We start from the raw sequence: 26,792 nt of genomic DNA, 5'->3' as shown, positions 1-26,792 counted from the left end.
AGATGTGCATATGGTTTGATTTCTCTGGTGCATGCTCTGATTATATTTAGACAAAACTTCCCAGAAGGTGCCTTTCTGTTTTGCCCCAAATTAATGAGAATGCTTGGCTATACTCACTGGAAGAAGGCTAAGTAAGGTTAGCTATGCATTAATTTACTTGGAATGGTAATTCAGGAGGTCTCTCACTGCAATCACCCTGGGCTCTGTCATCTGTCAGTTTGCCAAATATGAAAAGGAAAATGTGACCAGTGCATAGTCCCAGAAGGAAAAAAAAAGTGAGTTCTCCTTCAAATTTGTAACTTTTTTTTTTACCTGCATCACGAAACCCAAAGGGAGGCTATGAGATGCAATTCTGTGAGCTCAGTTGGTTTTTGAAAAGAACAAATGTTACCGAGAAAATTCCCATTACAGAGCCAATTATGCAGAAACTTCCCTAAATCTGAACTCTAACAGTGCTAGCTTTTGCCTCTGCTGTAAAAGCATCCAGTTTGGGGGATTCACCGTATGTGCTAATAGTTTGATTAAGATCTCCTGGAAAGGGAGATCGGTCACACATTAAGTGTTAAGGGAACCAACCTCAAACCTATATTAACTGTACGATGCCGAGCTTGAGTTTGTATGACTTTGAAGAAATAAACAGACTCAGCCTCCAGGCACTTTTGTCCAATTAATAGTGACTGACAATTAAAGTCCAGCCCATGGGGCTGGACTTGGGGTTCTTGGCTTTATAATCTTTCTCATCTCACCTTGAGCCCCGTTTCTGTCCATCCCAAACAGGGAGAGACCTGAGATTGTCTGTCATAGCCACACATGATAGTTTCTTTTCACTGGGTGATGAAATTTCAACCAGATGTCCTACTGTGTAGCCCAGGCTGGCCCCTTCACATTTTAGCCTTCCAAGTGCTGGGACTGTAGGTGTGTACCAACATACCTGGCTCAACCAGGTGACACGTCTAGCTTTGTTTGGGTAATTATTTGGTGTCTTTAGCAGAACAGTATCAGCCTGCTGCACTCAGACACACAGTCTCCTTTCTTAGGGAATCAGTTTAGCAGTAGAGTAATATTTCTTTTTAAAAAACTTTTCATTATATATTTCTTTACTTACATTTCAAAGGTTATTCCCTTTCCTGGTTTCCTGTCCTTAAGCCCCCCACACCTCCATATGGGTATTCCCCCAATATATCCCCCTTATTGCCCTGCACTGAGGGTTCAACCTTGGCAAGACCAAGGGCTTCCCCTCCCACTGGTGCCCCAACAAGGCTATTCTCTGCCACCTATGCACTTGGAGCCCTGGGTCAGTCCACGTATACTCTTTCAGTAGTGGCTTAGTCCCTGGAAGCTCTGGTTGGTTGGCATTGTTGTTTTTATGGGGTTGCAAGCTCCTTCAACTCTTTCAATATTTCCCCTAATTCCCCCCAAGGGGGTCCTGTTCTCAGTTCAGTGGTTTGCTGCTAGCATTGACCTCTGTATTGGACATGCTCTGGATGTGTCTTTCAGGAGAGATCTATATCCAGTCCCTTTCCGCTTGCATTTTTTAGCTTCATCAATCTTATCTAGTTTTGGTGGCTGTATATATATGGGCCACAAGTGTGTCAGGCTCTGAATGGCCATTCCTTGAGTCACTGCTCTAAACTTTGCTTCCATATCCTCTCCTATGAATATTTCCCCCCCTTTTTTTATTATTAACTTGAGTATTTCTTATATACATTTCGAGTGTTATTCCCTTTCCCGGTTTCCGGGCAAACATCCCCCTCCCCCCTCCCCTTCCTTATGGGTGTTCCCCTCCCAACCCTCCCCCCATTGCCGCCCTCCCCCCATAGACTAGTTCACTGGGGGTTCAGTCTTAGCAGGACCCAGGGCTTCCCCTTCCACTGGTGCTCTTACTAGGATATTCATTGCTACCTATGGGGTCAGAGTCCAGGGTCAGTCCATGTATAGTCTTTAGGTAGTGGCTTAGTCCCTGGAAGCTCTGGTTGCTTGGCATTGTTGTACTTTTGGGGTCTCGAGCCCCTTCAAGCTCTTCCAGTTCTTTCTCTGATTCCTTCAATAGGGGACCTATTCTCAGTTCAGTGGTTTGCTGCTGGCATTCGCCTCTGTATTTGCTGTATTCTGGCTGTGTCTCTCAGGAGCGATCTACATCCGGCTCCTGTCGGTCTGCACTTCTTTGCTTCATCCATCTTGTCTAATTGGGTGGCTGTATATTTATGGGCCACATGTGGGGCAGGCTCTGAATGGGTGTTCCTTCAGTCTCTGTTTTAATCTTTGCCTCTCCCTTCCCTGCCAAGGGTATTCTTTTTCCTCATTTAAAGAAGGAGTGAAGCATTCATATTTGATCATCCGTCTTGAGTTTCGTTTGTTCTAGGGATCTAGGGTAATTCAAGCATTTGGGCTAATAGCCACTTATCAATGAGTGCATACCATGTATGTCTTTCTGTGATTGGGTTAGCTCACTCAGGATGATATTTTCCAGTTCCAACCATTTGCCTACGAATTTCATAAACTCGTTGTTTTTGATAGCTGAGTAATATTCCATTGTGTAGATGTACCACATTTTCTGTATCCATTCCTCTGTTGAAGGGCATCTGGGTTCTTTCCATTTTCTGGCTATTATAAATAAGGCTGCGATGAACATAGTGGAGCACGTGTCTCTTTTATATGTTGAGGCATCTTTTGGGTATATGCCCAAGAGAGGTATAGCTGGATCCTCAGGCAGTTCAATGTCCAATTTTCTGAGGAACCTCCAGACTGATTTCCAGAATGGTTTTACCAGTCTGCAATCCCACCAACAATGGAGGAGTGTTCCTCTTTCTCCACATCCTCGCCAGCATCTGCTGTCACCTGAGTTTTTGATCTTAGCCATTCTCACTGGTGTGAGGTGAAATCTCAGGGTTGTTTTGATTTGCATTTCCCTTATGACTAAAGATGTTGAACATTTCTTTAGGTGTTTCTCAGCCATTCGGCATTCCTCAGCTGTGAATTCTTTGTTTAGCTCTGAACCCCATTTTTTAATAGGGTTATTTGTTTCCCTGCAGTCTAACTTCTTGAGTTCTTTGTATATTTTGGATATAAGGCCTCTATCTGTTGTAGGATTGGTAAAGATCTTTTCCCAATCTGTTGGTTGCCGTTTTGTCCTAACCACAGTGTCCTTTGCCTTACAGAAGCTTTGCAGTTTTATGAGATCCCATTTGTTGATTCTTGATCTTAGAGCATAAGCCATTGGTGTTTTGTTCAGGAAATTTTTTCCAGTGCCCATGTGTTCCAGATGCTTCCCTAGTTTTTCTTCTATTAGTTTGAGTGTGTCTGGTTTGATGTGGAGGTCCTTGATCCACTTGGACTTAAGCTTTGTACAGGGTGATAAGCATGGATCGATCTGCATTCTTCTACATGTTGCCCTCCAGTTGAACCAGCACCATTTGCTGAAAATGCTATCTTTTTTCCATTGGATGGTTTTGGCTCCTTTGTCAAAAATCAAGTGACCATAGGTGTGTGGGTTCATTTCTGGGTCTTCAATTCTATTCCATTGGTCTATCTGTCTGTCTCTGTACCAATACCATGCAGTTTTTATCACTATTGCTCTGTAATACTGCTTGAGTTCAGGGATAGTGATTCCCCCTGAAGTCCTTTTATTGTTGAGGATAGCTTTAGCTATCCTGGGTTTTTTGTTATTCCAGATGAATTTGCAAATTGTTCTGTCTAACTCTTTGAAGAATTGGATTGGTATTTTGATGGGGATTGCATTGAATCTGTAGATTGCTTTTGGTAAAATGGCCATTTTTACTACATTAATCCTGCCAATCCATGAGCATGGGAGATCTTTCCATCTTCTGAGGTCTTCTTCAATTTCTTTCCTCAGTGTCTTGAAGTTCTTATTGTACAGATTTTTACTTGCCTGGTTAAAGTCACACTGAGGTACTTTATATTATTTGGGTCTATTATGAAGGGTGTCGTTTCCCTAATTTCTTTCTCGGCTTGTTTCTCTTTTGTATAGAGGAAGGCAACTGATTTATTTGAGTTAATTTTATACCCAGCCACTTTGCTGAAGTTGTTTATCAGCTTTAGTAGTTCTCTGGTGGAACTTTTGGGATCACTTAAATATACTATCATGTCATCTGCAAATAGTGATATTTTGACCTCTTCTTTTCCGATCTGTATCCCCTTGATCTCCTTTTGTTGTCTGATTGCTCTGGCTAGAACTTCAAGAACTATATTGAATAAGTAGGGAGAGAGTGGGCAGCCTTGTCTAGTCCCTAATTTTAGTGGGATTGCTTCAAGTTTAATGTTAGCAACTGGTTTGCTGTATATGGCTTTTACTATGTTTAGGTATGGGCCTTGAATTCCTATTCTTTCCAGGACTTTTATCATGAAGGGGTGTTGAATTTTGTCAAATGCTTTCTCAGCATCTAATGAAATGATCATGTGGTTCTGTTCTTTCAGTTTGTTTATATAATGGATCACGTTGATGGTTTTCCGTATATTAAACCATCCCTGCATGCCTGGGATGAAGCCTACTTGATCATGGTGGATGATTGTTTTGATGTGCTCTTGAATTCGGTTTGCCAGAATTTTATTGAGTATTTTTGCGTCGATATTCATAAGGGAAATTGGTCTGAAGTTCTCTTTCTTTGTTGTGTCTTTGTGTGGTTTAGGTATAAGAGTAATTGTGGCTTCGTAGAAGGAATTCGGTAGGGCTCCATCTGTTTCAATTTTGTGGAATAGTTTGGATAATATTGGTATGAGGTCTTCTATGAAAGTTTGATAGAATTCTGCACTAAACCCGTCTGGACCTGGGCTCGTTTTGGTTGGGAGACCTTTAATGACTGCTTCTATTTCCTTAGGAGTTATGGGGTTGTTTAACTGGTTTATCTGTTCCTGATTTAACTTCGATACCTGGTATCTGTCTAGGAAATTGTCCATTTCCTGAAGATTTTCAAGTTTTGTTGAATATAGGTTTTTATAGTAAGATCTGATGATTTTTTGAATTTCCTCTGAATCTGTAGTTATGTCTCCCTTTTCATTTTTGATTTTGTTAATTTGGACGCACTCTCTGTGTCCTCTCGTTAGTCTGGCTAAGGGTTTATCTATCTTGTTGATTTTCTCAAAGAACCAGCTTTTGGTTCTGTTGATTCTTTCTATGGTCCTTTTTGTTTCTACTTGGTTGATTTCAGCTCTGAGTTTGATTATTTCCTGCCTTCTACTCCTCCTGGGTGTATTTGCTTCTTTTTGTTCTAGAGCTTTTAGGTGTGCTGTCAAGCTGCTGACATATGCTCTTTCCTGTTTCTTTCTGCAGGCACTCAGAGCTATGAGTTTTCCTCTTAGCACAGCTTTCATTGTGTCCCATAAGTTTGGGTATGTTGTACCTTCATTTTCATTAAATTCTAAAAAGTTTTTAATTTCTTTCTTTATTTCTTCCTTGACCAAGTTATCATTGAGTAGAGCATTGTTCAATTTCCACGTATATGTGGGCATTCTTCCCTTATTGTTATTGAAGACCAGTTTTAGGCCGTGGTGGTCCGATAGCACGCATGGGATTATTTCTATCTTTCTATACCTGTTGAGGCTCGTTTTTTTGAGGCTCAATTATATGGTCAATTTTGGAGAAAGTGCCATGAGGAGCTGAGAAGAAGGTATATCCTTTTGCTTTAGGATAGAATGTTCTATAAATATCTGTTAAGTCCATTTGGCTCATGACTTCTCTTAGTCTGTTGACATCACTGTTTAATTTCTGTTTCCATGATCTGTCCATTGATGAGAGTGGGGTGTTGAAATCTCCTACTATTATTGTGTGAGGTGCAACGTGTGTTTTGAGCTTTAGTAAGGTTTCTTTTACGTATGTAGGTGCCCTTGTATTTGGGGCATAGATATTTAGGATTGAGAGTTCATCTTGGTGGATTTTTCCTTTGATGAATATGAAGTGTCCTTCCTTATCTTTTTTGATGACTTTTAGTTGGAAATTGATTTTATTTGATATTAGAATGGCTACTCCAGCTTGCTTCTTCTGACCATTTGCTTGGAAAGTTGTTTTCCAGCCTTTCACTCTGAGGTAGTGTCTGTCTTTGTCTCTGAGGTGTGTTTCCTGTAGGCAGCAGAATGCAGGGTCCTCGTTGCGTATCCAGTTTGTTAATCTATGTCTTTTTATTGGGGAGTTGAGGCCATTGATATTGAGAGATATTAAGGAATAGTGATTATTGTTTCCCTTTATATTCATATTTGGATGTGAGGTTATGTTTGTGTGCTTTCATTCTCTTTGTTTTGTTGCCAAGACGATTAGTTTCTTGCTTCTTCTAGGGTATAGCTTGCCTCCTTATGTTGGGCTTTACCATTTATTATCCTTTGTAGTGCTGGATTTGTAGAAAGATATTGTGTAAATTTGGTTTTGTCATGGAATATCTTGGTTTCTCCATCAATGTTAATTGAGAGTTTTGCTGGATACAGTAAGCTGGGCTGGCATTTGTGTTCTCTTAGGGTCTGTATGACATCAGTCCAGGATCTTCTGGCCTTCATAGTTTCTGGCGAGAAGTCTGGTGTGATTCTGATAGGTCTCCCTTTATATGTTACTTGACCTTTTTCCCTTACTGCTTTTAATATTCTTTCTTTATTTTGTGCGTTTGGTGTTTTGACAATTATGTGACGGGAGGTGTTTCTTTTCTGGTCCAATCTATTTGGAGTTCTGTAGGCTTCTTGTATGTCTATGGGTATCTCTTTTTTTAGGTTAGGGAAGTTTTCTTCTATGATTTTGTTGAAGATATTTACTGGTCCTTTGAGCTGGGAGTCTTCACTCTCTTCTATACCTATTATCCTTAGGTTTGATCTTCTCATTGAGTCCTGGATTTCCTGTATGTTTTGGACCAGTAGCTTTTTCCGCTTTACATTATCTTTGACAGTTGAGTCAATGATTTCTGTGGAATCTTCTGCTCCTGAGATTCTCTCTTCCATCTCTTGTATTCTGTTGGTGAAGCTTGTATCTACAGCTCCTTGTCTCTTCTTTTGGTTTTCTATATCCAGGGTTGTTTCCATGTGTTCTTTCTTGATTGCTTCTATTTCCATTTTTAATTCCTTCAACTGTTTGATTGTGTTTTCCTGGAATTCTTTCAGGGATTTTTGCGATTCTTTCAGGCATTTTTGCGATTCCTCTCTGTAGGCTTCTACTTGTTCTCTAAGGGAGTTCTTCATGTCTTTCTTGAAGTGCTCCAGCATCATGATAAAATATGATTTTGAAACTAGATCTTGCTTTTCTGGTGTGTTTGGATATTCCGTCTTTGCTTTGGTGGGAGAATTGGGCTCCGATGATGCCATGTAGTCTTAGTTTCTCTTGCTTGTGTTCCTGCGCTTGCCTCTCGCCATCAGATTATCTCTAGTGTTACTTTGTTCTGCTATTTCTGACAGTGGCTAGACTGTCCTATAAGCCTGTGTGTCAGGAGTGCTGTAGACCTGTTTTCCTCTCTTTCAGTCAGTTATGGGGACAGAGTGTTCTGCTTTCGGGCGTGTAGTTTTTCCTCTCTACAGGTCTTCAGCTGTTCCTGTGGGCCTGTGTCTTGAGTTCACCAGGCAGCTTTCTTGCAGCAGAAAATTTGGTCTTATCTGTGGTCCTGAGGCTCAAGTTCGCTCGTGGGGTGCTGCCCAGGGGCTCTCAGTCTCTTCTCTCCGGGAACTTCAGTGCACCAGGGTTCCAGATGGTCTTTGGCTTTTTCCTCTGGCGTCCGAGATGTGTGTGCAGGGAGCAGTCTCTTCTGGTTTCCCAGGCTTGTCTGCCTCTCTGAAGGTTTAGCTCTCCCTCCCACGGGATTTGGGTGCAGAGAAGTGTTTATCAGGTCTGTTTCTTTCAGGTTCCGGCCGGTGTCTCAGGCAGGGGTCGTGCCGTTCCTGGGCCCTCCCCCACGGGAGCCCAGAGGCCTTATACAGTTTCCTCTTGGGCCAGGGATGTGGGCAGGGGTGAGCAGTGTTGGTGGTCTCTTCCGCTCTGCAGCCTCAGGAGTGCCCACCTGACCAGGCGGTTGGGTCTCTCTCACCGGGTCTGGGAGCAGAGAGGTGCTGCGGGCCGGGATCCGCGGGTGTGGGACTTCCGGTAAAACCATTTTTCCCCCTTTTAAGGAGTGGGTCATCCTTCTTCTTGATCTTCCTGTGATCTGTAGATTGTACCTTGGGTATTTTGAACTTTTTGACTACTATCCACTTATCAATGAGTGCATACCATGTGTGTTTTTCTGTGATTGAGTAACCTCACTCAGGATGATATTTTCCAGTTCATTCCATTTGCCTATGAATTTCATGAAGTCATTGTTTTTGATAGCTGAGTAGTACTCCATTGTGTAGATGTACCACATTTTTTTGAATCCATTCCTCTGTTGAAGGGCATCTGGATTCTTTCCAGCTTCTGGCTATTATAAATAAGGCTGCTATGAACATAGTGGAGTATGTGTTTTTGTTATATGTTGGGGCATCTTTTGGGTATATGCCCAAGAGAGGTATAGTTGGGTCCTCAGGTAGTTCAATGCCCAATTTTCTGAGAAACCTCCAGACTGATTTCCAGAGTAGTTGTACCAGTTTGCAATTCCACCAACGATGGAGGAGTGGTCCTCTTTCTCCACATCCTCGCCAGCATCTGCTGTCACCTGAGTTTTTGATCTTAGCCATTCTTCCTGGTGTGAGGTGAAATCTCAGGGTTATTTTGATTTGCATTTCCCTGATGACTAAGGATGTTGAACATTTCTTTAGGTGCTTTTTGGCCATTCGATAATCCTCAGCTGAGAATGTATTGTTTAGCTCTGTATCCCATTTTTTTAATAGGGTGATTTGGCTCTCTGGAGTCTAACTTCTTGAGTTCTTTGTATATTTTGGATATTAGCCCTCTATCAGATGTAGGATTGGTAAAGATCTTTTCCCAATCTGTTGGTTTCCGTTTTGTCCTAATGACAGTGTCTTTTGCTTTACAAAAGCTTTGCAGTTTTATGAGGTCCCATTTGTCGATTCTTGATCTTAGAGCATAAGCCACTGGTGTTTTGTTCAGGAAATTTTCCCCAGTGCCCATGTGTTCGAGACTCTTCCTCACTTTTTCTTCTATTAGTTTGAGTGTATCTGGTTTGATGTGGAGGTCCTTGATCCACTTGGACTTAAGCTTTGTACATGGTGATAAGAATGGATCGATTTGCATTCTTCTACATGCTGACCTCCAGTTGAACCAGCATCATTTGTTGAAAATGCTATCTTTCTTCCATTGAATGGTTTTATCTCCTTTGTCAAAGATCAAGTGACCATAGGTGTGTGGGTTCATTTCTGGGTCTTCAATTCTGTTCCACCGATCTACCTGCCTGTCTCTGTACCAATACACTACAGTTTTTATGACTATTGCTTGAAGTCAGGGATGGTGTTTCCCCCACAAGTTCTTTTATTGTTGAGTATAGTTTTCACTATCCTGGGTTTTTTGTTATTCCACATGAATTTGCAAATTGCTCTTTCTATCTCTATAAAGAATTGAGTAGGAATTTTAATGGGGATTGCATTGAAGTAATATTTCTTTCTTTTCCTTTTTCAATTGGTTCTTGAGACAGAGTCTTATGTATCCCAGGCTGGTTTTACATCCTTGTTTCTACTGGTTTCCTTAGTGCTGGAATTACTGGTGTGTGCTGCCATGGCCAGTAATATTTCTTAGTGATCCAAATAATTCATAAGATGTATAATCCCCAAAGCAGTACAATGTCATATCATAACCCCAACCTTTATGTGTATCCAGCTGCTAGACTCTCCTTAGACAGCACCTGAAGAACACATACAAGAAGAGCCACAGTGACAACCTAAGCTCCTCCTAGCGGCCAACCTCTAACTTGCTCCAACAACTTTACCCTCGAGTGGGCTTTCAAACTTTGGTCAGCAGGTTTGTTTTCTATTACTGCTGCAGCAAATGATCGCAAATGTGGCAGGTGGAGACATTGCAAATCCCAGATATCAGTGCTCAGAAGCACAACATGGCTGGCTAGAGCACTCATGCATGCGTCCTTCCTGGGGGTGAGAGAGAGAGAGAGAGAGAGAGAGACTGAGAGAGAGAGACAGACAGACAGACAGACAGACAGACACACACACACACACACACACACACACACACAGAGACAGAAGCTGTTTCTGTGCCCTTTCCAGTGTCCAGAGTCTATTCTCCTTAGTTCCCACCACCCCTTCTTCTACCCTCAAAGCCAGCAATGGCGGACACTATCTTCACAGAGCCTTTCTCTGATCCTGCTTACTCTATAACCATGGCTATGAGTGATTCCCCACTTTTAGTCTTTGTATGCATGTATGTATGGTATGGGTATCATGTATATGCCTGGTGCTCACGGGGTCCAGGAGAGGAGTTGGATCACCTGAAACTGGAGTTGCAGATGGTTGTGAGCTGCCATGTGGGTGCTGGGAACTGAATGTGGATCTTCTGGGAGAGCAACCAGTGTTCTTAACCACTGAGCCATCTCTCCAGCCACAGGAGTGCCTAGTTTTAAAGCCTATGATTAGCTTAAATGCCTTTGCAAAGAAGTCAAGAAATATCTCATCTCAAGGTCCACAGTCCTAGAAACACTTCCTCCTCCATGCTAGGTTTCATGTGCACAGGCTCTGGGGAATTGGATGTGCACAACCTATTGTGGACCGTTATTCTGGTCACCACAGCAGGGCAAGGAAGGGCCAGCTAACCCTTATGTACCTTTGAAACCCTCATGCTGGCAAAGCAGTTTCATCAAAATGTTTTTCCATTACTACAGCAGAAATATACTGGGAGACAGAACTATTAACCATAGATTCTATACGTGGACAGCAAAACAAGGTCCAAAAGCATGGCAAATTCCAATGAAGCTGAAACAATAAAACAAGTCTTAACTGGGCCCAGAGAATTTATATAAACAAAAACAAGTGTCCTTCTTACCTACCATAGTTTATCATTTTCTAAATAATTTATTTTCTGGGTAAATCTTGGTCAAATTGAAGCTACTAGAATGCTTCGCTATCCTGGGACACGGTGTATATTGATTATTATTTCTTGTTGGCATAACAAAATAGCTGATAAAAACAAATTAAGTGAGGAAGCTATCTCACAGTGGGAAACACAGTCGGTCCTGTCATGGAAGGCACGGTGGGAACATGAGGTGGATGCTTGCATGAGTCTTCAGGCAGGAGCTGGGACACTGACACTGGTGCTCAATGGCTTCCTTTTTGATTCAGTCTGAGAGCATAGCCATGGAATGATGTTGCCCACGTTCAGGCTGGATCTTCCTGTTGAGATAGGAAGAACCTTTCAGTAATGCATTCTCAGACATATCCATAGGTATGTCTCCTGAGTGGTTTCTAAGCCCCCCATCCCCACCCCTAAATCTGACAGAGAATATTAACAAGCAGACACTGAATGAGATGACTTCTTTAGAGCACCCTAACTGAGGGACATGTCTTGGAGAGCATTCTTCTTGCTGATGAGTTAACAAGTTTCTAGTTTGGAGACCACAATCATGGGATTGCTGTTGGGAACTGAGCAAATGGGACAGAGGATGGAGGTGTGTGTGTGTGTGTGTGTGTGTGTGTGTGTGTGTGTGTGTGTGTGTGTGTGGTGTGGTATACATTGCTGTAGAAGGTGTATGTGTGTGTAGGGGAACCATTAACTCCTTTTTCAAGTGTGATTTCAGAAAAGGTCCTTGACTTTGCTGGATGTAGGAAAGGGTGGGGACGGAAGGAAAGGGAGAAGCAGAAGGAAGGGAAGGGAGAAGGAAATTGGAAGCAGAAATGGGTGAGGAAGAAGAGAAGAGAAGGGACTTTGACTTTTGTCAGTAAAAGAAGTGGATTAATGGCAAGAGTCACAGGTATTGTGGAGTGAGCACACTGTGTTAAATGTATCGCTTGCTCATTAAATTCTTCAAACTCAGGTATTATGATCCCATTTTATAGATGAGACTATTGAGATAGAAATTTCAAAACCAGTTGATTTATTTATTGTTCCTCATCACCCACAGACTAACTGGGATCTGATGGAAAGGCAGTATGTCTGGGCTAAATATCTGCTGTTCAGAGGGCCTCTCAGGGGTATACCGAAGTCATCTCATATGGCCATTGTTTTTGAATTATTGTCCCCACAGAGGACTTTGGTATGTGTCAGAGTTTGAGTATAGATACCCATGGCAGTCAGGTCAAGTGTAGGGGAAGAGAGATAGAGGAGAGCTCTTCCTGCCCTGGCTCACCCAGGATATTGTACTATTACTACTCTGCTTCATCCATGCAGTTTCCAGGCCACCATGTGAGGGTCAGGACCTGCAGAAGCTGAGTGCATTGGATCATGCTTCTTTCATGCTGGGTCTGCAAACCGACTCATCATCCCACTGAACGCAGTGGATGAGAAGAGAGCCCGTGACTCACCTCCCACTATAGGGCTGACTTACTTGGTGCTGGACCATTCTCTCCTCATGGCTGGAATCATCAGGCTGGATGCTTCAAGTGATTCCATCCCATTTCTGCAAAGGTATCATTGTGTCTTCAGAGAGTGTATGTGTGCACTTATTATCCCTCTTCCCCAACAGTAAAGAACTAAGCCTGTTGGACTCCTAGTTTATTAAGTCAGGCAGCATTAGCCTGTGTGGTCAATGCATGCTCTGCAGCAAACACCATCCTCATTCTCAGTTACACGAGTGAGGGCGTGGGTGGCACTAGGTGACAGGGAGGTGAGGCCCCACTAAAGAAATAAAAGATGCTTCCCACTAATGCTGAGTCTTAGATGAATATATATATATATATATATATATATATATATATATATATATATATATATATATATATATATATATTTGAAGCCAAAGGGATCAGTTCATTTTCCAAGGGGGCAAATGACGGTTCAGGTAGAACATTGCAGGTCACAGATCCCAGCAACGGTTTGGTGAATGTGGGTTAACTCCTGAAGTGCATCTGGAAAAAAATGCAGGGAGAAACTGGGAGAGGATTGGAAATGGTCTACTTCAGGTGTCACTTGCTGGTGCTGTGGGGGGCAGGGGGAGAGAATGCCACTTGGCATGGAGGAGAACAGGACAGAGGACACTGGGACAGAAGGACAGTCGACACACGGGGTGGGGCTGCCTTACAGGTGACTTTGAGGGCTAAAGGAAGTCAATAATGGGAAGATGTAGACTCCGTAAGACACCCACACTGCACGTGCTAGACTTGACCTGGAAGGGAAAAGTCACACAAGTCAAAGGGCTTTTAAGTCTCAGTGTGGGAGAGGATGTGCCTAGCCCTTCTGGGACTAGATGTCTCAGGGTGGGGTGGTACTCAAGGGGGGGCTCCCCATTCTCTGAGGAGGTATCAGGGGAGGGATTTGTAAGGGCAGGACTTGGAGGAGAGAAGGGATGGGGGCTGTGATCAGGATGCAAAGTGAATAAAAAAGAAAAAACAAAAGAGGGCTCTAATGTCTGTAGTTCACACTGGAACACATTACCTCAGGGGTTACTGAAAATCAGAGGGGCCCTTTAAAAAGGATTTGGATTTGATAATTCAGTTGAACAATTTGCTAGTGACATTTTAAAGACAAAGCCCCCACCCCCATCACCCTAGCAATTAATCACGTAGATACTGGCTTCACAGTCACACTCCCCCAACACACACACACACACACACACACACACACACACACACACACACACACACACACACACACTGTTGTTGAGTGGATACAAGCTATTAAGCAGACAGTGGCAGTTCAGAGGGAACTTTTGAGGTTGCAGGGCGAGATTCTGGAAAATGGATGTTGAGAAACCCTGTGCCACCCTCTTGTTTTTGTCTCAGAGACACAGTGGCCACAGGAGAACAAGATTGTGGATTTCGGGAGTTCTCTGAGCTCCTGAAGGGGCTTGTGGTTTTTGTGGCCTTTTGCAGGACTCTTCCCTCGAGAGGCGAACAGCCCAGCGAACAGCCCAGGATTGGGCGGAAGCCTGCATATCTCCTCTGGTGCAGAGCGCTTTTGTTCTCCTGGGAGCTCAGCCCTGTTTACTTCCCCCGGTACCCCCTCAGCCCAGATATTACTGATGCCCCGCGAGGAAGCCACTCTAAAGACCCGCGTGGGGCCCATTAACGCCTCAGCAGCAGCTCCCTGCGACATCATTTCAGGACTCCAGGCTGTACCCGCAGCGTGAGAACCGTTTTAATCTAGACTCTGCCTCCTCATGCTTCATTGTATTTAGAACGGGGTGTTTTTTCTGCCATTAGTTGGTGATTTTCTTGCAAAATAAGCCATTTTATGAAAAATGCTTGATTATTGCTGCCAGAAAATTCATATCCAACAATTTGCTGTAAATGACAGTCTTAAAAAGTTAGTGTTTAGACAAATGCAAATATTTTCAACAATTATTCTGTATTTAATCACCGCACAATCCTGCCCTCCCTGTTTCCTTCCTTACCCATGTGCAATTACAGAGTGTTTCAGTGAGGTGAACACTGAACTGTCTTAGCTGGACGGTGTTTACCCTTTTCATCCATTCTGTAGGAGGTCTGATCCATTTCAGTAGAAACCAGGTGACCCTGAGTAAATACCTCGGCTGTTAGGTCCAGACAGCTGATTAAGGGACAACACATTCCCTTGACAGACAAAGCTCAGTACACTGTGTGTGAGCTTGGTGCAGGAGACACTAGCAGCCGGGGTGGGGTGGGGGATGGGGAGGGTGAAGTGGGGGGTGGGGGCTGCCTTATGGGCCCTTGGCAACTTAAGCTCCCTTTGCAAAGAAAGGAATCGATGAACTTGAATGGAAAGTTCAATCCCTCCACCACCTTAAAAAAAAAAAAACTTACTATGTTGTCCAGGCTGGCTTAGAACTCCAGAATTCTGGGACTCATGTGACCCTTTAGCCTCAGCCTCTTCTGTGTAGGACTTCAAGCTAACCACTGTGAAGGCTGTGGAACTTTGATGGACTTCCAGACAGCGTAGATTGTATTTTGCTCACCCAGAGGTCTATTGTTGCCTCTAAGAGTTCAAGTGGACAGGATGTACGAGTTCTCGACAACTCTCGGAAAGGGCTGAATGTGACTGTGTTGGTTCTGGTAATATCTGAGCAAAAAGTAAATCAAACCTCCCCAGGGGCTCAGCCCAGGAATGCGGTGTCATCTCAGCGAAGTATTGAGGTCTAGACAGTGTGAGTCAGCAGCAGTCAGAGACTCTGCTAAATGCACAGGAAAAAGTGTAACTGTAGGACCTCCCCATCTTCCTGTATGAAGCAAACATGGAGTCTATCAGAGGGGGCTCTTCTTTCTCCTGCCTGTCCTGAACTTCAGGATCACATGATCCTTCAGCCTCAGCCTCCTGTATAGTAGGACTTTAGGCAAACCACTGTGTGTGCCTTTCCATCAGAGAAAATGGTGATCTATGGTAGCAAAACCACAAGCAGGTATGATCACTGGGTATCGGTTATAGCCCCTGGTAAGTGAATTTCTCTCCCCCCCATCTTTATTGAATTGGGTATTTCTTTTATTTCCCTCCATCTTTATTAACTTGGGTATTTCTTATTTACATTTCGATTGTTATTCCCTTTCCCGGTTTCCGGGCAAACATCCCCCTAATGCCTCCCCCTCCCCTTCAATGTAGGTGTTCCCCTCCCCATCCTTCCCCCATTATTGTCCTCCCCCCAACAATCACGTTCACTAGGTGTTCAGTCTTGGCAGGGCCAAGGGCTTCCCCTTCCACTGGTGCTCTTACTAGGCTATTCATTGCTACCTATGCAGTTGGAGCCCAGGGTCAGTCCATGGGTAGTCTTTGGGTAGTGGCTTAGTCCCTGGAAGCTCTGGTTGGTTGGCATTGTTGTTCATATGGAGTCTCAAGCCCCATCAGCTCTTTCAGTTCTTTCTCTGATTCCTTCAATAGGGGTCCTATTCTCAGTTCAGTGGTTTGCTGCTGGCATTCACCTATGTATTTGCCGTATTCTGGCTGTGTCTCTCAGGAGAGATCTACATCCGGTTCCTGTCAGCCTGCACCTCTTTGCTTCATCCATCTTACCTAGTTTGGTGGCTGTATATGTATGGGCCACATGTGGGGCAGGCTCTGAATGGGAGTTCCTTCTGTGTCTGTTTTAATCTTTGCCTCTCTATTCCCTGCCAAGGGTATTCTTGTTCCCCTTTTAAAGAAGGAGTGAAGCATTCACATTTTGATCATCTGTCTTGAGTTTCATTTGTTCTAGGCATCTAGGGTAATTCAAGCATTTGGGCTAATAGCCACTTATCAATGAGTGCATACCATGTGTGTTTTTCTGTGATTGGGTTACCTCACTCAGGATGATATTTTCCAGTTCCAACCATTTGCCTACGAATTTCATAAAGTCATTGTTTTTGATAGCTGAGTAATATTCCATTGTGTAGATGTAACACATTTTCTGTATCCATTCCTCTGTTGAAGGGCATCTGGGTTCTTTCTAGCATCTGGCTATTATAAATAAAGCTTCTATGAACATAGTGGAGCATGTGTCTTTGTTATATGTTGGAGCATGTTTTGGGTATATGCCCAAGAGAGGTATAGCTGGGTCCTCAAGTAGTTCAATGTCCAGTTTTCTGAGGAACCTCCAGACTGATTTCCAGAATGGTTGTATCAGTCTGCAACCCCACCAACAACGGAGGAGTGTTCTTTTTCTCCACATCCTTGCCAGCATCTGCTGTTGCTGGAGTTTTTGACCTTAGCCATTCTGACTGGTGTGAGGTGGAATCTCAGGGTTGTTTTGATTTGCATTTCCCTTATGCCTGAAGATGTTGAACATTTCTTTAGGTGTTTCTCAGCCATTCGGCATTCCTCAGCTGTGAATTCTTTGTTTAGCTCTGAACCCCATTTTTAGTAGGGTTATTTGTGTCCCTGCAGTCTAACTTCTTGAGTTCTTTGTGTATTTTGGATATAAGCCCTCCATCAGTTGTAGGATTGGTAAAGATCTTTTCCCAATCTGTTGGTTTCCGTTTTTTCCTAACAACAGTGTCCTTTGCCTTATAGAAGTTTTGCAGTTTTATGAGATCCCATTTGTCGATTCTTGATCTTAGAGCATAAGCCATTGGTGTTTTGTTCAGGAAATTTTCTCCAGTGCCCATGTGTTCGAGATGCTTCCCCACTTTTTCTTCTATTAGTTTGAGTGTATCTGGTTTGATGTGGAGGTCCTTGATCCACTTGGACTTAAGCTTTGTACAGGGTGATAAGCACGGATCAATCTGCATTCTTCTACATGTTGCCCTCCAGTTGAACCAGCACCATTTGCTGAAAATGCTATCTTTTTTCCAGTGGATGGTTTTGGCTCCTTTGTCAAAATTTCTAACACGAGGGTTTCAGTTGTTTCTGCTTTTTCAAGAGGAGGGTCTGCTTACCTTGGTTACTGGGCAACTGAGCCTGGCATTATGACTGACACTTTTCTCTGTGCCTTGTGTGGGGTAGTCTTGGCTGGTGGGAGTGCTTCTGCTTTCTGCTTTCTGGTTCAATGCCAGGATGTCTTTGGGAACAAAAGGAAGGGGTTATTCTCAGATCTTCTTGCAAAGAGGTGAGCTGGAGCACACATCCTGTGAAACGCCACACCCCACGCAGGGTGACTTTGATTTATCACATCCGTGGGTTTCAAGAGTCAGTTTCAAGTGTCAGTGTTATTTCCTGTTCCATCTAAAACAGAGATCCTCAAGGAGTCCTTTGTGCCTTTGATGTCACTTGCCAAGTTTGACACACGTTAAGATCTGTTTTCATAAGGAGATGCCTATTGTTTTCATTTGCCTTAGAAGGCTTGGCGAGCTTGGAGATTGAGAATCATGTTCTAGAATTCCCCAATGGTGGAGACCCACTTTTTAAAAAAAATTCATATTTATGATTGTGTGGGTGTGATGATGATGATGAAGGTGGTGGTGGTGGTGGTGGTGGTGGTGGTGGTGGTGTGTGTGTGTGTGTGTGTGTGTGTGTGTGCATGTGGAGGTCAGAGGTCCATTTTGTGGATTTGGTTCTTTCCATCTTTATGTGGCAGGGATTGAACTCTCAGGTCGTGAGGCTTTCAAGGCAAGCACCTTCACTCACTGAGCTCTCTTACCAGCCCTAATATCATTCTTTAGCAGCTGAAAGCAAAGATATAGTCTTCAAGGTTCAAATTATTATTATTATTATTATTATTATTATTATTATTATTATTATTATTGTCATCGTCATCGTCGTTGTTGTTATTTGCTCATTCATTCCCTGTGTAATCATAGGCAAATAACTTAACTTCTCTGAGCTTTAGTGTCCTTGACAGTAAAACGGGATGACTGTGTTGGCCACTTCACAGAATGGTCATGAGAATTTAATGAGCGTGTGCAGGTTGTGCTTGTTAGTGTTTTTTGTGTATGTAAACTACAGTCACCTGGAAAAGGGGGTGACAAGTGAAGAATTGCCTTGACTGGCATATGGAAATGTCTGTGGGGGCCCAGGCCACTATGCATAGTGCTACTCCTGGGTAGGTGGTGCTGACTTGTATTAAGAATGCAGGTTGAAGCCGAGAAGTGGTGGCGCACGCCTTTAGTCCCAGCACTTGGGAGGCAGAGGCAGATGGATCTCTGAGTTCAAGGCCAGCCTGGTCGACAGAGTGAGTTTCAAGACAGTCAGAGCTGCAAAAACCAAAAAGGGAAAAAAGAGAGCAGGTTGAGCAAGCTAAGGAAATGAAGGTAGCCAGCGGTGTTCCTCTATGCTCTCTGCTCCAGTTCCTGCTCTGACTTCCTTTAATGGTGGACTGTTATCTAGAGGTACAAGCCATGAATAAAGCTTTTCCTCCTCCAGTGGGCTTTGTCCAGTGAGTTTTTCTTTTCTTTTTTTTATCATCATGGAAGGAGAAAGCTAAGTAGAAGGGAAGTGCTCACAACAAGGACTGTAATGTGGCAATTCAGTAAATGTTGGCTGGGTTCATGTTGCTGCTGTTGGTTTTATGACTTTCTCATTATCCTGTGGTGAGTCTTGCACCAGTCACATCTTTGTATCCCCACCCTCCGTGCAGATTTCTATTTCTTGTATTCCCCAGGGCCTTGTCCTTTCATTTGGTCTGTCAGTCTCAGGGCAGACAGTCCGGTCTCCTGCATTGAAATACCTATGATGCCCTTGTACGAACAAGATTCTTTAGCAGGCAGTAATATTCAGATATATTCCTCCTTTCTTTCCTAGTCTTAATCAATGACGCCTTCTATTCTTCAGGGATATGCTCTGCATAGATATTTTGCATAATTTTGCATTTTCTGCATAATTCTGTTTTGCCGCATAACAACGTGTCAGTTCATCTCCTCTCTGTGCCTTGGAAAGGAAGTCATCTGGTATGGCTGGCAATCTCAAAGTGTTTACTTGTTAATGTTACATCTTGGAAAGAGTCCCCAGAGGCATGTTAATAGGCAGCCAGCAAAATAACAATAAAGAAAATCAATAGAGAAAAAAAATCCCAACAACTGTACATTCCTGCGAAACGGATTTGTGGTTGTCAGTGCTTCCTAGGCGTTCTGCCTCTCCGCCTCCGGGCTGTTAATTGTATGTAATTATGAAGTGCTGAACTATGAATGGTCCCGACAAAAAGCTAGGGACACAGCTCCAGCCTGGATTCAGATGAAGTATTGATCTGTGAAGAGTGATACACTTTTTATTATCTCAGTGTTACGATTATTTGGGTAATATTTTTCACTGTGGAGAAACATCAAGAAAAATAGTCCTGACTAGTACCTTCCACGTCAGGAGTTTAGGGAATTGAATAAAATAATATCTGTTTTCATTAGCTTATGCCTCAGCACGGAGGATTTTCATTTGGATAATTTGGGTCTAAAATCTTACTGTGAATGTTCTGGAAATATGTTTAATGCAGTAGAGACAAAACCTGGGAGCTGAAAGGAGGACAGGGGTGAGGTGTAAGCTCTGTAAACGACAGACTGGGAGATTAGAAGAAAAACTTTGAAAATATTATTTATGTGTATATGTGTTCTGGTATGTGTGTGTGTGTGTGTGTGTGTGTGTGTTCGAGCCCACCTTAGCATGTATGTGGAGATCAGAAGACAATTTTGTGGGTCAATTGTCTCCTTTTTAATCCACTTTTATGTGGAATAAACTTAGGGTCTTAGTTTGTGTGGCAAGTACTTTACCTGCTGAGCCCTCTCACCAGCCTAGGAGAGGATATTTTGAGTGTCATGAAGGGCCAGCAAGATGGCTTAGAGGAGAAGGGCACTTGTCAGCAAGCCTGACAGCCTACGCTTGCTCCCTAGGGTGTACATGGTAGAAGGAGAAGACGAACTCCCTCAGGTTGTCTTCTGACTCCCCCATGTGCACGGTGGCACATGTGCACCCCAACCCCATACACTAAATAAATAAATGTAATTAAAAATAAGTAAAGCGTCATGAGTAGCTTTGGTAGCACAGAGATTTTAAAAGTGTCTTGATGGTTCCTTTTACACTGTAGATAACTTTGAAAGTAAGTTGGTAAGTAAGTGTGTTTGGAGTAGTTTCCATAAGCCAAGATTCAGGAAAAATAATTATTGTCAGTTTTGTTTCCCGGTTGCTTATTGTTCTTTCAAAGTCTGAGAAAAAAGAGAACATAAGAGGACTCACCATAGAGAACACAAGAGGACTATCAGAGTTTCTCTCGTAGATTTTGGGTTCTTTTGTTTACTACCTAGAATCAAAGCTCCTACCTCGTAGTAGCTATGTAGGTTTGTAGCGTTGCTGAAGCTTCCGTTGGCTCCATTTGAGCTAGAGCACCAATAGCTTTTCTTCCTGCTTCCCTTCTGTGTTTAGAGTTAGGTAGACCAGACAGGTATGGTGGTGCCGAGCAAACTACCTAGGCGACTGCAGAGCTGTATTACAGCAGGGCATTGAGTGACCACTCAAATAGAAACAAGGCTGGTTGGGACTGGCATGGCTGAACAAGACAACCACTAACCAACTGCCCTTTGCTGTGTTGTAATGACATTTCTACATGGGTGACCTTGTAGAAGAGACCATCCTCCCATCCTTCTGATGGCATGGCAGATCCAAACCCTCCACTTAAGGATAAAAATGGGGAATAAACCTTATTCTGGAAAAGAATTCCAACACATTCTTGGAATTTCTTACCCTTTCCCTATTTAACTTATATATAACAGTCTTCTTGAATTTTTTTATATTCAAATTAAATTTAATTATATGTGTTTATGTGTGTGTGTGTGTGTGTGTGTGTGTGTGTGTGTGTGTGTGTGTTGCCTGCATGTATGTGTGTGTACCATGGGCATCCTGTGTGTTGGATCCTCTGGGAATGGAGTTACAGACAGCATGACCACCATGTGGGAATAGAACCTGGGTTCTCTAGTGAGCATAAAGTGCTCTTAACAGCTGAGCTATCACCTTTCCAGCCCCAATATTCTCCTGCTTTAAAGTTTGCTTGTATGATGAGCAGAATCTAAAGTCCTGTGCCATCAACTCCCTTGAAGAGCCGATACTCCCTGTGTGTTCTTGTACTCTAAAGCAAATGTCTATTAGAAGTTAATAAATTAGCCAGACAGTGATGGTGTACATTTTTTAAAACATTTTTATTTATATTGAGTACACTATTGCTGTCTTCAGACACACCAGAAAAAGGCATCAGATCTCATTACAGATGATTGTGAGCCACCATATGGTTGCTGGGAATTGAACTCAGGACCTCTGGAAGAGCAGTTAGTGCCCTGAAGGGGCTTGCAACCCTATAAGAACAACAATACCAACCAACCAGAGCTCCCAGGGACTAAACGACCATCCAAAGAGGACACATGGACAGATCCATGGCTCCAGCTGCATATGTAGCAGAGAATGGCTTTGTTGGGCACCAATGGGAGGAGAAGCCCTTGGTCCTGCCAAGGCTGAAGTCCCCAGTGTTGGGGAATGCCAGGATGGGGAGTTGAGAAGGGGGATTGGTTAGGGAGAGGGAACACCCTTATAGAAGAAGGGGGATAGGGATGGGATAGGGGGTTTATGGATGGAAAACGGGGAAAGAGAATAACATTTGAAATGTAAATAAAAATATCTAATAAAAAATAAATTAAATAAATAAAGCAAATGCCTTCAAATTCCTTACTTTGTCTCATTTCTGGTAGCGACAAGAACCTAGAAAAATGGCATTGGTCTTTCTTTCCAGGGTAATGTCATCAGCAATAAGAAAGTCAAATAGGATGCTTCTACTGAAATTAATTTGTGAACTGTCTTTGTGTAATTATAAGTTATTACCACAGATATTTGTTTCCTCCATCCCAATTGTATAAATTCTCATTGATGTAACAACTGTCATTTTTTCCATTGCTAGAAACTGTTAAAATATATATACATATATACATATTATATATACACACATACATACACACACATTCACACATGCATGCACACATGCACATACACATATAATCCTGTTTATTCTTGGAATGATTCTTTCAGGCAGGTATCATACAGATGAAATTGAGGATCCGCAATGTTGGGTTTTGATGGGAGGGAGATGATGAAGGGGTGTTTGAGAGAAAGGCCTTAAGTTGATGTATTAGATAAGAGATTTATTATATTAATACTACACCAGGACACATGGTGTGCGTGTGTGTCGGTCTGAAGTAAGAGGGTTCAGTTCTGCCAAACTCTTAAAGATTTCTGAAGGTTGTAGGAATTGGAAGCAGTTTCAGTTAATATGTGACCTGTGTTACTTGCTTGGCATTCAGCCCGCCTCAGATTTCCCTGCAGTGTAGACCACGCACATCAACATGGCCTCCCTGGGTAGCTCAGATCATGGGCATGGTTCCAGCTGTCGACGTTTTAAATATATCTTTGAAGCTCACAAATTCTAGTATATCCCATCTTTACACTAGTCAATAATTATCACTTATGTTCCTGCAAGGCAGACACTAGCATCAGTTTGACTTGTGCAAAATCTCACAGCATTAGCCACACCTGACTCAGCCTGCAGGATCTAAAAGGGCTCAAACCGAAAACAGTGAGGTTCTGAGCTCAGGACCCTCAAACAGACTCTAGTGTTTCAAAGCATGGTTCTTCCATCACCTAATACCTTCTGAGAGTCCCCGGGGCAGCCTTTCAGAAGGCCAGCTCTGAGGTCTTTCCCAGACATCCTAATTTAGGCTTGTAACTCCTGGGCCCTAGAGTCTGCCTGTTTCAAGCACTCCTCCAGTGTCTTAGTTACGGCTCTGTTGCTGTGAAGAGACACACTGACCAAGGCAACTCTCATAAAATAAAGCATTTAATTGAGAGCTTGCTTATCGTTTTACAGGGTTAGTTTACAGTCATAGCAGGAAGCAGACCGGCATGGCGCTGGAGTAATAGCTGAGAACTTGACAACCTGATCCACAGGCAGTGAGCAGAGAGAGACATACACTGGGGCTGGCTTCTGTTAACCCTACCCCATCCCCCCAAGGTAACAATCTAGACAGAAAGTCATTCAAGAGGCCTCTTAAAAATTGTGATGAAGATGAAGAATAGCTCTTCATAATAGATGCTTCTGGAGGGGGTGGGGAAGGACTCACGTTTCTTTAAGGGGGTGGTCACTGGGGAGTTTGACCATGCTCCACTGACTATACAGACAGCACAAATTGGACACTTTTATTGTTTGATCATATTTTTGGGGGGGGAAGGCCTGGAAGGATTGGGTACATTATGTGAAAGTCCCAAATAATCAATTAAAATATTACATTAAAAAGTTTGCAGCTGTTTTAAAAATCTTTAATGAATCAAAAAGTTTTTTTTTTTTTTTTTTAGGAGTTCTCCATTTACAAACAAGACACATCAATAGAGATGTCAGAAAAGAAGAAATACTCATGGAAATATTCAACCAACAATAAACAGATATACAAATTAAAGTATATATATAAGATTAAAGCAGCAATGTATTAATTTTATATAAAATTTTTTTTTGTCTTTTGGGTTTTTGAGATAGGTCTCTCTATGTAGCCCTGGGTATCCTGGAGTTCGCTACGTAGAACAGGCTTGTCTTGAACTCATAAAGATCTACCTGCCTCTGTATCCTGAGTGCTGGGATTAAAGATGTACAGCACCATGACCAACTCACAAATCAATATTTTAAAAAAGGTAACAAATTAGCAAACATTTTGAAAATTGATCATTAAGGTTGTAGGTGCCAAGAGCATGGACACATTAAAAACCCTCTAATTTAAAGTTAATTTCACAAAGTCCTTCTTAGAAACACACTATTTTTTCATTTTTCACATAAAGAAACTGAGGCACATAGTTGAAGAGTTCCTTTTTAGACATTGATGGTGGGAGAAAATATTGATAGTATCTTTCCACCGAGGTTTGATGATATGTTTGAGTACTTTAAAACATTTTCCCAATGTGGTTCTGTGTTTCTGCTTCTAGAAATTTATTTTATTAAAACAATTAGAAAGTCACACAAAAATGATTTATAAGATGGCCTGGTGACTGGTAGCAGTTTATGTAATGTGAAAATGGGAAACGTTTTAACTCTTCAACGAGAGAGAAATTGCTAAATAATGACAGCTTGCCCTTATGAGGAGACATAAACATCCATTAAAATTGTTTTAAAATCAATTTAAAGCAAAGGCAATATATTCACAATAGAATAAATGTACAAAGTCTTAAAATGTATGAATTATTCCACTGTTATAAAATGCTCACATAAGACATGACTGGCTGTCAGTCTAAGACCTTTGTTGACCAGAAGCACTGTTTTGTCTCACATCAAATATATATCCCACCATCACTGTCATATTCTGAGGACATTAGTTATTACTCAACATTTTCAGGTTAAAGAAACATAGGATGAAGTCAAGGAACTGACTGGATCTTTTCTTGCCCATCCCTGCTCCTCTGGTGGAGGCTGGCAAGGGGCAATATTGTCTCTCTTTACAGTCTGACTGGCCCTTGTCTTCGGATGAGCACAGGACTGGGGCTACTTTTCTGTAGCAGTGCAGCAAGGTGTGTGCTCGGTCATCTTGACTCAAGTTGTTAGATAAGGAAGGGTGGGTGAGATGTGGACTTACGTGGTCCTGGGCTTATGGCTGCAGTGACTGCTACCTCTCACTGAACTGTGGGTAGTGTAAAGAGGGCTTGGGTCTAAGGACAAATGGAATGGAGGACAGGAGTGGAGAGCGATAGGCTTCCTATCACAGTCTGACACACTGGTGTCTGGTATCAAGTTTCCATTCTTAGACTAGACCATTTAGACTTTGAGTAAGATCAGACAAGACCCAAGACAAAAGGAAGGAACTCAGTGCTCTCTTCTCTGGGCAAAACACTACTGTTTGTTTAGGGAGATAGGCCAAGGTACTGGCTTGTGGCACACACAATTTTTGGAAAAAAGACAAGAGAACATTTTGTCCATGGTTGTCATTCCATGCCAAGAGCTGGTCTGGACAGAGGTGTCCTCTGTGATCATCAAGATATAAGGAAACATGACATGAACAGGAAATTCTTATTTTGATGTCTTGGAGCTCTGGTCTTCAGTTACAGTTTCTGCTTTTACAAAAGGGGTGGACTTAGACCAATCACCTTCTCTCTATCCAAAGGCATGAGCCTGCTTTGTTAAGCTGCACTTACAAATATTTAGCTTATTTTTTTAGATTTATTTATTTATTTATTTATTTACGAATGTGAGTACACTGTCCCTGTCTTCAGACACACCAGAAGAGGAGAGCATTGGATCTCATTACAGATGGTTGTGAGCCACCATGTAGTTGCTGGGAATTGAACTCAGGACCTCTGCAAGAGCAGTCAGTGCCCTTAACTGCTGACCCATCTCTCCAGTCCCAGCTTAACTTTTTTGGGGGGTATTGCTAATAATACAGCAACAGTAATGACTCCTATATACGAAGAACCATTCTAAACCCATCATCCTGACTAAGTTGTCACAGTGACCTTTGTGGGATCACTGTCACTATTATCATCTCCATTTGTAAATGAGGAAACTGAGGTGCAGTTGTGTTAATTGTCCATGATCAAACCTGAGGGAATGGTCGTGCTTGGATTCAACCCAGGTAGTCTGGTTCAGAATGATATTTACATCACGACATTGTTGCTTGAATCAAGTCAAATACATATTGTGGCTGATAACAGTATTTTCAGCGAAGGTTACATTGCCTTGAAGGATGGGAAAACTGGGTAGTAAGAGGTAAAAAAAGATTTTAGATTTATGGACAAAGTGCAGCTAAATAGTAAATTTCTTGTTCTTTTTTTTTTTTTTTTTTTTTTGGTTCTTTTTTTTGGAGCTGGGGACTGAACCCAGGGCCTTGCGCTTCCTAGGTAAGCGCTCTACCACTGAGCTAAATCCCCAGCCCCAAATTTCTTGTTCTTAAACTTGATGAGGGAGGGGAGTGATTGGGGGAAAATGTCAAATGGCTCCTCGTGAGGGCAATCATGAAAACGGAACAAACATGTTTAGTAATATTAACGTAGAGCAAAGTGAGGCACAAAGTAGATGTCTTAGAATAATATTACCATAGAGAAAAGTGAGGCACACAGTAGGTGCCTTAGAGTAATGTTAACATAGAGCAAAGTGAGACACACAGCAAGTGTCTTATGAATTCTTTCTTCTTCCCATGCTATTTGGTGTGAGAATAAAAAGTGGCCCGACCGGGCTCAAGTCCGCGCTGGTCTCTGAAGAGCTTTTGTCTGAGTTTGACACGCCTGGCCTGAGAGGTCTGAGGAGTGATGCAGCTCTTCCACCTGGAGGAGGCGAGGTTGGGAGCAACGAGTTACTGCCGCTCTAAGTGCAGGAGCTAACTAAGTTATTTGAAAAAAAGCTATGCAAGATTTCAATTCGGCGATCAGTCTGCCATTCAAGACTAGATGAACATTCAAACCTAACAAACAC

This window comes from Rattus norvegicus, chromosome 6 (genome assembly GCF_021556685.1).
Source record: "Rattus norvegicus strain SHRSP/BbbUtx chromosome 6, alternate assembly SHRSP_T2T, whole genome shotgun sequence".
NCBI lineage: Eukaryota > Metazoa > Chordata > Mammalia > Rodentia > Muridae > Rattus > Rattus norvegicus.
The sequence above is the reverse complement of the archived record's forward strand: the minus strand, read 5'-3'. Positions refer to the sequence as shown.